Source organism: Diachasmimorpha longicaudata, chromosome 7, assembly GCF_034640455.1.
Source record: "Diachasmimorpha longicaudata isolate KC_UGA_2023 chromosome 7, iyDiaLong2, whole genome shotgun sequence".
Lineage (NCBI taxonomy): Eukaryota > Metazoa > Arthropoda > Insecta > Hymenoptera > Braconidae > Diachasmimorpha > Diachasmimorpha longicaudata.
In genome coordinates this window covers 10,135,548-10,146,910 of record NC_087231.1, presented here as the reverse complement: position 1 = coordinate 10,146,910, position 11,363 = coordinate 10,135,548, and the positions used below count along the sequence as shown (strand labels likewise).

The window sequence follows — 11,363 nt, the reverse complement described above, 5'->3', positions numbered from 1 at the left end:
ATTTATTTGAAAAAAATCATAAGTCTTAAAATTCCAATTGGTGACATGAAAAATAATGTAAATTTAGATGCATCAACCTTTCAAAAACAGCAACAAAAGTGTTTTAATTCCGATAAATGGAAAAAATGTAGAATAAATTATTCATCTACGAAATGTAGTCATATTTCGTAGATGAATAATTTTTAAAAAAACGTAAGTTTCATTGAATATTTCACTCCGTGGATAAATATCAACCCTCCAACTACCCGCGTGACAAAGCCCCGTCGATTCACCAGGAATTGACTTTACCACGCATTATCGAGCGACTCTTCTGTAATAGACGAGGACTTTAGCGTCCAAAAGCTTTTGCCGCCCTTAAAATTTGAATTTCCACTTGCCAAAGTAATGACAGTTAATCTGCGGCATCTTTCAAAAAGGAGAAAAAAAACCTCCACTGAAAAAAATAAGCTATCAATATCACATAAAGTAAAGATAATGATGCTCATCTGATTCCTCTTCTTTTACTAGGATTATTTCCTTGGTGGTATACACACTCTCTCTCAGCTGTTCTGCGCGTAAACACGTGCGCGACGAGGGGGGTATATCCTCGTGTGTGCGCGTGCGGGCGGCGCGTGTGCGGGCGTACAGTATGTAACATTGAATTGGTATACGGTATTTTTCATGTGTGCGAATGTACAACCGTGTGAAATTAGTGGTATGTGTGGAGACCAAAACGAGGGAGGCAAAGCCAGTAGCTCAGACGCGCCGGAGCGACTAGCAGCCATTTTACTCGATCCTCCTAACAGCGTATTGCCTTTCTGTATATTGTATTGAATTGCAATCAGCAATAGAGGATTACCTTTTCGCGTTTTTCGGTCGTTTATGAATATTATAAAAAATAATGGCGAGTGGATGTCCCCATAGTGCATTAGAAACAGTGATCTTGTGCGTCGTTCAATCAACAATATTACCAATATTCGTTAAAATGTGTCCGGAAATTGAGGCTTGATCGGAGCTAGCAGTGAAATTTCGTGCCAGCTTTGAGGCTTGTGTTTCTCTTTGCCGTTGTTACGGTATCACGTGTCAACGCATACAAGCACCAAGAGTGGGAATCACCGAAATGTCCTTCAACGGTTTTCAGTTTCACGAGTGAAAGAGTATGATAACAGAATAAAGGCGAAGAAGAGAGATGTAAGAGCTAGCACGAGGTGAGGTGCAATTCTCTGCGCAGGACCGTTTAAATTCACCCGCCTGCTTTGCATACCGCTTTTCTACCCACCCACCATGCCACCCACCTATCCTACCCGTACTCAACGAGAATCGTCCTGGTAACCGCCGCCACCGCCGCCACCCCCACGGTCTCTTCCGGCGAATCCGCGGACTGGAGCCCAGTTCAATTATATCACAAAGTACCCTTTCTTACCCCCCTTTCCTTTCCACTTTCATTTCATTCTGGGCTGATTTCTCTTTTTCGTTTAATTTTCCCCATTTTTTTTTCTCCCCGCTTTCTTTAACTAGAATTTTTTTACTTCCACTGTTTCTCTTCTTCACTCGAGTAATCCAGTAACTCTGGTATTAACCGGAAATCTCGTGATTTTTTCGTTCAAAGGGAAATTGGTTTTTATTCTTTATTCGGTATGTTTGGAGTAAATTGTCGGGTTCTCGGTTGTCCTGAGGTTTTTGGCTTCAAGTTAGAACCATCGCATGCCCCAACATTGGCAGCATTGACCTAGAAATAAAGTGCGTGTGGGGCGCGCGCCTTTCCCACTTGCTTTTGGCAGCCGCAACATTAGCTTGGATTGAAATTTAAGAGTTTGGGGATTCGTACATTGCTAACAAGATGTTCAACTAGCATTCCAAGGGGTTGTAGATAAAACATTCATCAGACCGCTTGATTTCTTTTGAATTTCTCATACTGTAGGATAATTATAAAGAAAATGTTATACACTTTTAATGTTTTGAGTATTCGCCTTTATGGCTTCATTGATAAATCAATATTCCTATTCAATTATGGTACAATTTTTCAAAATTTCAATTGTATTATAAAACTGTAACGTCTAATTCAAATGGTTTCAATTATAATTACCTGAAATTAGGAAAATCATCATTAGTCATTTGAATTATTATTATTTTTAGCCAACATGAAATTCCTTTATTTTTCAATAATATGTCATCAATAATCATCGACTGAAAATTCCAGAAAAAAATGGTCACAACTACAGAAGTGAGTCCGGTCAAGTAATTAGACACCGGAAATCGTTCAATTGCGTGATTTGTTGGGCAGAGTTGATTTAAATTGCCCACCGTAGTAAACTACGACGCGGCAAAATCTCGTAATTATTAGTCCCAACTAACGTATCCTGCATCATCAGGCATCCATCGAAAAGTGGGCCGTTGGAAATAATTTGAATTCCTAATACTAAATCTCTGAAGAGAATTTTTTTAGAAAAATTGTTGACCCTAAAGAAATTTCATTACCGGCGCTGGAAATTTCGGTGAAAATTTTACCTTTTTTTACACCCAGCGGATCGCGAATTTTCTTAGCATTCTTACGATAATTGTTATGGAAAGTGTCTCTCCATATGAGAGACGTTAAATGCCAAAAGATGCTTTCCTCTCCTTGCTTTTAATGTTTTCTCCCGTAATGAGTAAGTTGGCTCCACTATGCACATATTTCCTTTTACGATGCCTAAATATAATTTTGACGACGCCGTGAGCGCTCTGGAATCATCGACGTTAGCGAGAAAATTTTGAAAAAAATAAATAAATAAAAAGATAAAATGATCCTCGTCTGCTCAGACACACTCGCACTATTTAAAATATAGATTTGTCAGTGGTAACAAAAGACAAAAAAAATGAAATGAGACAGAGGCATGTGGTCGGCTCTCGCCCGACAGCCATTCGTGCCAGACCGATTAAGGCGGCCCACGTGCACTTTCGTGTCGATCGGCTTGCGCTACTCTCTGCGACTCCCTCATTTATTTACGGGGTGTTTTCATATTTTTTTTCGATTTTTTTCGGCGGTCAGTGAGTATAAACGAATGCCCCGATGTCGTGGCACACTTGCATTTGCACTTCCCGTTCTGTTCTTTACCACTGAAGGAGTAATTATACAACCACTGGTACTAAGATCTTTGTTTTTGCACCTGTCGCGCGTCATCCAATTCTTCTTAAATTCCTTAATGACCAGGCAAAAGTGCATGCAACAATGGTTAAATGATTCAATTTTCACAAACATGAGGATTCACGTAAAATTTAAATGATCCGAGGAAGAGGTGGCGTTCGGGATGTCCCCGGTATCGTTCTGTACTTTAGTTATTTTTCGTACCTCCCGGTGACATTCGCGTGTGGTCGAATGCTCTCTGTCGTCCTGCCCCCTCCCCCCTCAACACGCCAGCCGACAATTAACTCGACAAACCGAGCGAGTGAACGCGCGTCGTCCGAGTCAACCCTCTTATGAAACCCCCTTCTCTTCAAAATAGCTAGCCGTTGGGGGTGTAAGACCGTCATTATCCTGATTATTATTCCAGGGTGGCTTAATCACACGCTGTCGAGCCGTGTCATTGTTTCCTACAGAGTGTTATTTCTATTTTCTTTCAATTTCATTTTTGTCGTTCGCTTTTCATTGGTGTGCGCCGTTTCAAAACCGAGATGAGGGCACCTTTGCAAAATTCAATAGATGGATCTCACAAGTTGTGCTTAGAATTTATCTTGAGGGGAGGCGAATTCTTAATTTTTGTTTTTCAGAGTCTTAGTTATCATATGGCTTAATCGGTCTATAATTCGGTTTGTCAGTGAACTTGTTAAGCTTATCCTGGACTGAAATGGAACCATCTCTATGTAAGGGATTATGGAAGTTAACCTGAAGTAACTGAAAAAGTTATGAGGAAATATCAAATGAATATCCACTGACTCACATCTATCTGAATATATTTAAAAAAGCGCACAGACGACCAAACTCGGATTCTGAGCTTCAATTTTTGTGCCACTCTTTACCCCGTACAGTAAAAGACCCATTAACGCAAACGAGAAATGAAAATCTCACTGCATACATCAATTGAACATACTCCTTGGGACAGTAGTAATATGTGAAAAGGGGGTAGCTCCCGTCAGTTTATTTCAATGAACGTCCGGTCCAACGACAAAATACTTACTGTTCTCTCTGTTGCATGGTACAGTTTCGCTTTCAAAACTCAATTTTTGCGCAATGCTTTATTTCGACTTCCTTTATTATTTTTTTTCCTTCTCATTTCAGGTTTTTTTCCATTGGTTTCCCCGAAACGATTTTTTTTTCTTCACTCAAACCCCCGGCAGTGTCCTTGGTTTTTTTTTCAGCCCGTCATTAAAACCACCACCACGTTCGTGCCGCTAATTACCTGTCCCTCTTGTCCCCTCTTGCCCTCGGTGCTCCACTGTCTTCCGATCAAAGCAAGAGCCGTTACTGGCACCTCCGAGTACCAGTAATTTAGAGACTAATCACCGTAATCTTTCCTTTTCTTTTTTAAATGTTTTTTGTTTTTTTTTCCACTCGCTCCACACCAACCGATACGATTCTTACTGGTGGGCTCTTAGCGCAAGATCCTTCGGTCTTGATTTGCTACTTCAATTATACCACCGGGCAGGCGATTGAAAACAAAGACAGAGAGAAATGAGGGTTAATTCAGACGGGGGAGTGCACATGGGAATTGGAGAGTAGCGACATTTATTCAAACATCAAATTGAGGTGAATTGTAATACCAGGTGTTCTAATATTATGATGTATGGAACGCACTTTGGGTAAACGGAATGATATTATTCTACAAGGCCATTCAATATACGTAACCAAATTTTCCCATGTTTCTTGAAAAATTAGTTTTATTTATATTTAAAAATGACAATTAGTAAATATACAAGTAGATCATTTACTAAAACAATTTTTTTTCCAAACAACAGTTGTTGATTTTTACGTCCGGCTGAAGATGGAAATTTAAAAATCTCTTATTTCCGAAGTCGACTTGAACATCACTCCTCTTAAAATGAACTGTTCTTGGTGAAAAAAAATTCTCACGTATTTCATTTAATTTGTTTTTTATCTACACGTGACGATTTCTTATACATTTAGACTCCCTCAACTTATAAATTTATTCGCATTTGCAAGAGAGGGGTGCAGAGGGTGGAAGGTAAAATAATCTATACATACGAAATAGCAAGTCTACTGCCGGTTGAAATATGCTCTAATTTTAGTCGATTGCCTCGCTCCCTCAGCAAGGATTATAATTAGATACAGAAATACCCGCGAGAGAGCCACCCACTCCACCAGAAAAACATGTACACATAGCGATACTAACATTATTTGCATGTAGTGGAAAAAGCACGGGCAGCTGTCTTCGTCATGTAAACTGCATGCGTATATCGTAATAGACGTCTACGAGATGTTGAGCCATAGTCAGGCGTGGTGAATTCACTGGTTAACAGGAAAAATTTGTCCATTTTTCATCGCTCTCCTTTATCTGCACGTGAATTTTTATAACAAAATCTAACGACATTTTAATTAATAATTATTCAATCCATGGGACATTGGTAAATTGTTAGATGGAGCTTTGGTTAGAAATCCACCATTGGCTTATTTACATTCCGTGGAATTTTTTTATTCTACATTTAATCAATTGGTCTGATGGTGGGAATGACGAGAGTGTAAGAGGGAAACTGATATATAATCCAAAGAAATTTACCGAGTTCCGATTGGAGTGTAGACGAGAGAAGAGACGGCTTCTTCATTCCCAGCTAAAGCATTGTGCAAATATTTATTTACTCCGCCGTCGGGTAATTAATCAACGTACGTGATAGAAGCAGACGATGCGCTGTGGCCGTTAGTGAAGAGCCATCAGCCCCCGTTTTTCGTCTAGGAGGGGTGGTTGAGGGAGAGGGAATCAAATTAAGTTGAGATAGAAGGAGATAGAGCCGGCGTAAGGGAAAAGAACATTCGATACTTCGGCGACGGGTGTATGCGGCCCCTAATGCGGAAGAGATAATTATTATATGAGCCAATCGATACGGCGATGAGCAAGAGACGATGAGAACCAAGTCGATATGTTTCCCGTCGACAAGTAGTAGAAAAAATATATTAAACAAATCTTTAATTGAGAGAGGATTAAACAACAGAGAATTTTTATGAAATCAGTCAGTTACAATGGACTATGTCATCTGAATACTTGAATTTGTGATTTCCAATTGAATTTTCAATGAAAATATTTCAATATATAATGAGTGATATTTTATGCATTGGTACTTTGGCCGAGGGAAGTGTAGGCAAATTACAAGAAACCCCCATAACATTCATCAAATATGTCGACCCTTCCGATCTATAGCTATTCGTCCACATAAACCCTATAATTTTGGGTCTGCATGAACGTCAAAAGTTGTAGTGTCGCCCTCTCACTTTCAGTACCTCCCTCGATATGAGATGAATCGAGCCGGAAGGAGAAGTTGCGTAAGCAGTTGTACCACCCGGTACGAATCGGCAGTCTGAAAGAAAGCAGCAGCAAGAGGGAGTGGTGGTTATGGTAGTTCCGTCTGGCAGTTGCCGAGGTACCCAGATGAATTCGCGCAAAATATATTTTTCTCTTGACGAAAAAGCTCCGCCGTTGCTTTCCCAAGTTGAAATATTTCTTGAACTGAGGGAGTTATTCTGAAAGAATTGAAGAGATGAGCCAGTCGTTGAAAAAAAAAAAAGATTGACATTAAAAATAAAATTCTAAACGATATCTCGGAGAATTTTTCAAGCGCGAGATGAGAGAGTATCCTTGAGAAGTGTTGAATAATGGCTCACGAATACATGATAAAAATAAATTTGAAAAGCTACTAGAGACGATGAAATTTTCATCCACCGTTGATTTATATTCCCCCTATATAAACTCGTTATTCAGTTTGAATTCTACTCGTACATTAATACAACAGTTTTTCGTGCACAATTTTTTGTCCAGTGAGAATTAAGAGAAATTGGTATACATCTATTAATATATACCGATAGATTTCAGTGAGATGTGGTATTTGTAAAATCATTAAAAATAAAACTTTTCACGATGAAACGAGATCACGTCAAACAGGGACACACTCATGCTGAGGACATACGATAGGTCGAAAATATTTTGTAGATTTATGCGAATAGACATGACTTGCCAAATGGAGGCTGCGAGAGGCGTGTGCCAACGGCGGTTTAATTATCCCCCTGCTTACTATTTTGGCTGATGCGTTATACGTGGAATAACGTATACCAGTGCGGCATAAATAATTAACATCGTAAGTTGCTTGTGTTTATTGAAGGTGCGTCACGAGAAGTGAAGCGTTCTTAACTTGCCAGAAGCAATCCTCTCTTGCTGAACAACATGAGCTAGCTCATGTCGGTTCTTCAAGTGTTGTCATCGAATTGTCACCCCTGCTGACACCCACGCAAGGCAAATTAACCGTTAAATTTGAAATTCTAGATAAATGGTGGGATTCTCAGTAGAGGGCTAGACGAGGTCCAACATTGGAAATTATATTGATTCTTTAAGATAAATTCAAATGTATAAAATTGTAAAGTACATATAAAGTATCTAATATAAAACAAGATTTTCACTTGGTCCATTTAATGTTGTATTGTACATTGTGAACCAACAATTCTCTATACTCTTTTGATTGTTATAATAAACAAAAGCATTGAATGTATATATATATACATTGATCTTATATATAATTGCGATTTATTTTTATATGAGAATGAAAAATTTGAAAAAATATCTTATTGAAGTTTGAGCATTAATTTTCCAACGATGCGTACGCACAACACCAAATCTATACGCAAAACTAGAGTACAATGAGACCCCTCGGCCGGTCCCACAGAACTGAATGATTGCCGGTTGAGGGATCAGCCAAGTGTAACCGTATCTCTCCGTCCTACTCCATTCAACTCCTCACCCACGTACAACAAAACGGTTTTTACCTCCCCCATCCTCGATTGTCAATTACATCCCAAGTAGTGAAGTACCATCCTATCCAAGCCTCGAAGACACTGAGGAATCATGGTCTCTAATTTTTACGGTGCACCTTATGGGCACCCCGAGAGTATTATATTTACAAGTGTCTGTGGCCTGTCATTAAATCCGATAATTAATCACAATCGTCTCCATTAACGGACGGCTTAATTGCTATTATCCTATGGGCCGATGTAACTACACCGCCTAGAAGTTAACTGTGTTCATGTCTGTCTCTCGATATACCACGTGGTCAATTGCAGTTTGTGCGATGTCGTTCGTCGAGCGAAAGAAACGCACAACGGATGTCCCAGAAGGCCACCTAACCCAAGCCTCCATGTGTTTTTTTTCTCTTTTTTTTTTCTTATTTCGAATTGGTGAATGTTGTACTTTGTGTATTATACCCTACCGAAGCGAAAAGGAGATATTAAAAAGAAGTGACATGTCGAATCATTTCGGAGAAGACGATGGTATATGAAGCTGATTGACAGGGAGGGAGAAGGCAGACAACAATACGTAACAATATTTTTCAACATATAGTCGATGTGAGAAGGTTCATGAATTTTTGCTATCTGGGGCAAACGAAGCGCATCGTCTGTCTAAACATATACGCATAATTACCTTCCTCGGCTACCCTACCCTGGACTCATAATATAATTGCCTGCTTCCTTCCTCACTTTGTACTTTTTTTCCTGATCGAATACAAAAATAGACACCAGCTAGAGACAACTAGAGAAATTCCTAATATAGATATTCATAATTTTAATAAAAAAAAGTGATGGTGAATTTGGGTTATCACATGCTCATGTGAATCCTTACAGTATGAAGGAGAGCCTCGATTCCCCGTATACAGTTGCCTAAAACCTTTACACGGACAGAGAAAAAATACATAGGAAAGGCAGCCAAGGGTGGCACATGGCCATCTAGTTTAGTGGTCAGTGTGAAAGAAAAGAATTAGCTAGACGGGGCGCGTCTCATCTGGGTCACTACAACACCACCGTTCCCACCATTCTATGTAGACACGTACTCGTGTCCCTCACAGCTACACAGCAGCATCCTCATTACAGCTGAGCGGTCGATGAGGGGGTTGCAGCAAAAGAGCCAAGCGTTAATTAAGAACAGACTCACCACCCACCGCCGTCCCCGCCTTCTGATTTTCTCTTAAGTAAGGAGCAGTGGCCAACCCCGCCACGATCCTCTAGCACCCCCGCCTTCAGTGTTGAATGTTAGCTCGTCGTCTGGTGTGTATCCTCTCGCACACAGGCTCGATTTTCGTTGTGGTCAGTGAGGGGTTGTCGTGGCCAAGTCAAGCCAAAGGAGAGAGGTTAAATTCTATAAGAGGACGGGTACGGAGAAAATTAGCTAAGACCCGGTAATATTCTGTATTGGACGATGTGAGATGGCATCTTCGTATAAAAAGCCAGTGACCTCAGTTCGTCTGCACAGAGTGAAAGAAAAATTTTACCAGCCAATTACTCAATGATTCATTTTTATTTTTTTGCACACTCAATGAAAGATCAACAAATTGATAAGCTTTTAAGATATTAAGTGATGCAATGTAAAATATAGGAAGACGATATCGAATGACGTCAACATACAATGAGAAATGAAAAAGAAACAGAGCGTTCGAGATGAAAATACATTTGCCATTTAATTGTTGCAATCCGCGTGAATGTTTCACTGACAATTATTGGTCTATTTTTGTGCCTAATAGAATATTTTTACCAGTGGCAAATGCACACTCAAGGGGTTCTGTAATTTATTCAAACTGTTTTCCATTCCAACGATCAATCTGATAATTACGGATGAAAAGAGAAAAGGGAATTCAATGCGATTAATTCCCGTTGTTCAAATGAGGATTTGAACAGGACACTATCCGATCGCGTCAATGAAAGAGGGCACACATGTTGCGTTCAGAGTTGGGAACAATGGGGCCAAAATACCAAAGGCCTTGCCAAAGAAAAAAAAAAGCCACCCAACTGTTCCATCCCCCTAGGGTTGGCTACCGTATATGTGAGACAAACGGTGGTAAAAGAGAGAAAGAAAGAGATAGTGTCGTCCCAGTTAACACTGAGAACATCTCCAGGGGGGAGGGGGTTGGAGAGGAGCAAAAAGAGAGTAAACCGCTCGCGGGCCGATTGTTTCCAACAGGTTTACCAGGGGCCCTTTGTTTCAGTTACGTTCTCATGCGCAGTTCAAACTGGTCATCTGCTTTGACCCCCAAAAACGGTTGAACAATGATCCTCAATGAGCCGTTACTATTATTTATTTATTTTTTTTATGGGCCCTTCTATTGTTTCAATTCTTTTCAAGGGATCATCTTGAAGAACGGTCATTATGTCCAACATCAGGAGGAATTTTTTTTTTTCATTGCGAAAAAGCTCAAGGATTTTGTCAAAATTTTTAGGAAATGCAAAAGAGATAGATAACGCACTAACCTATCGACGTGCAATTGTTAATTTTCTTTTTTCTGTCAACTAACAAACCGATGAGTCCCCGAATATTTAGTGACATGAAAGAGCCAAAGAGAAAAAAGAGAAAAAATGGATGGACTCTGCAGTAACATAAATCCATCAATGTCGATGGCGATAGAGGAATTTTAGTCTTCTCACAGTGACACACTCGCATATAATTCATCGGTGGAGGGGAAAAGTTAGTCGATATGAAATCCGAGAGTCGGAAGTATATCGAAATTTTCTCACTCACTCTGTCACACGTGAGAAATACGTTTTTCCTTCTTGATACATCGCGTAGTATGAGAGCACACGACAAGACGCTCTCGCGCTCTCGGCAATCGTGGAATATCTCTGGAAAAAGTGGAGAAGCAATTTCGGAGATAACGCTAGTCGTTTCCAAGTTTCATCGTCTCCTTTTCCATCGTTTCATACTCGAGTAATATGTTCGAATGCCATCGTTTTGTTTTCCATTCTCTTATCCTGTGAGGATGGTTGAGTACCTCTGGCGACCGACCGGCGGCCGACACTCTTTCTCGGATGAATCCGAAAATTAAACAAACACCTTATTGACGTGTTGATCCCTCCTGTGAACACCATTGCTTGCCATTAAGAAGTCGAAGAGAAGTAACTGGGGTTTTTGTGGGTAAAAATGGGAGGCCACCCTATACCGAGGGTGGCAGCGCACCAATACTAAGAGAGACCCACAAACGTCGCAAATCTGTGTGTTGAATTGGGGAAAGAAATAAGTGAGCAAGAGAGGGTAGCAATCTGAGTGACCAAACTACAACCGTCACAGTGGGCTTAGTGAGGACTTAACGAATATTGCTGTCGATATCCTGGCAGTTCCTCCTTGTGTTGTACCGCTGAATCCACCAATGGGTTCAACTCCTTTGTCTTTTCGTGATAGGCCACGTGACCTTACACTCTCTCACTCGGA

At 40.2% G+C, this 11,363-nt stretch overlaps 1 protein-coding gene across 1 annotated transcript in view; it reads left to right on the top strand.

Moving 5' to 3' along the window:
* Positions 1-757: 757 nt before the first annotated feature.
* Positions 758-11,363, top strand: part of LOC135164638 (zinc finger homeobox protein 4) — a 188,883-nt gene continuing 178,277 nt past the window's right edge. The window contains exon 1 of the mRNA XM_064125175.1: positions 758-1,187. The gene's annotated coding sequence lies outside the window, so the exon portion shown is untranslated. The remainder of the gene's footprint in view (positions 1,188-11,363) is intronic.